Below are 1,281 nucleotides of genomic sequence, written 5' to 3' on the forward strand. Positions count from 1 at the left end.
CCCCCCCCCCCCCCCATGCTGGACCACCGACCCTGTCTCCTCACAGCAGAGAAGCTGGAAAAAAAATCTGAAATATGTCGGTCAATGGCAGAAATAAATTGTTCAATTGTGGCCAATAACAACACTTCAAAAGAAAAACGAAAGCCCGAAAAATGAATAAGTGTTGTGTATCGTTATGTTTCCTGTATTGAACATCATTGCCAAACATGACACTATACCTTTTGAAAGCGAGGAATACTATCCTTTCTCCGTTGTATAGCCCCAGTAGAGGTTGTCCTGGACCCTGCTCTCTGGGCATTGGGTCCTCTGGCTCCATCACTACATTTATGGCACCCTGTTTTCCTGCTGTGATGTTGTGCAGAACCCCACAGGCTAAAACAATGTTGCAGCCTTTTCTGGCGTGTATAGTAGGGTTCCCCCTGCTGATTTGCCCTTAATCAATCCGATAGAGTGCTCCATCGTGGCTTGTGTGTGTGTGGGCTACGTGTGCCTTGTTGCTCGGCTCATAGGGGTCTTCTTAAAGAGCCAGATCTGCCATTGTCGATGGGTAATCAACTGATGATTTCCCCTCCTCCTGTTGCATGCTGTACCGCAAGTCCACACTGAATCAAGCTTAGGTACACAAGTTCCGACCAGACGTGTATTTATTTCTTTTTTTTTGCAGCCTACGAAATGCAATCAAGATAATCTAGGATTGATGCACCAATTAAGAGGTTCTGAGCAGCCTGGGTAATTAATTACAAAACATTTTTATCTCAAAATGACTGACTTTCCTCATCTGTTTCAGTGTGTCCTTTTAATTATGTTAAATGAAAGGTAAAGGAAATGGGACTTTGCCCCAAAAATGTCTCAACTGTGATTTCCAACTCTGTTCTCTCTTTACTCTGATCAAGTGTGAAAGCTGACCCTTCACTGTACACAAATGGCTTGTAAGGTGCATTCACCTTCTTTTTAAAGATAAATTGTTCTCTTATGGAAAGTGAGACATGGAATTAAACAGACTTGTTAAAACTAGAGCAGTATTCGTCACGCTCCGTGACTTTATTGTGAAGAGCTTTAGGTCCAAAAGGAAATTTCTCATAATGTTATCCTCTTAAACAGGATTAACGCACATTTAGAATCCTATCCCTTTAGGGACATAAATCTTGGATACACACATAGTGGCAGCAAAATGCCTTGTCAGCTTGTTAAGGCACCCTTTATATTAGCACACATAATTAGTGTGCAGCGCATGTAAGCATAATGCGAAAAGGACCAGATGTTTTTGGATTAGGCACGGCA

This window comes from Etheostoma cragini, chromosome 10, assembly GCF_013103735.1.
Source record: "Etheostoma cragini isolate CJK2018 chromosome 10, CSU_Ecrag_1.0, whole genome shotgun sequence".
NCBI classification, from domain to species: domain Eukaryota; kingdom Metazoa; phylum Chordata; class Actinopteri; order Perciformes; family Percidae; genus Etheostoma; species Etheostoma cragini.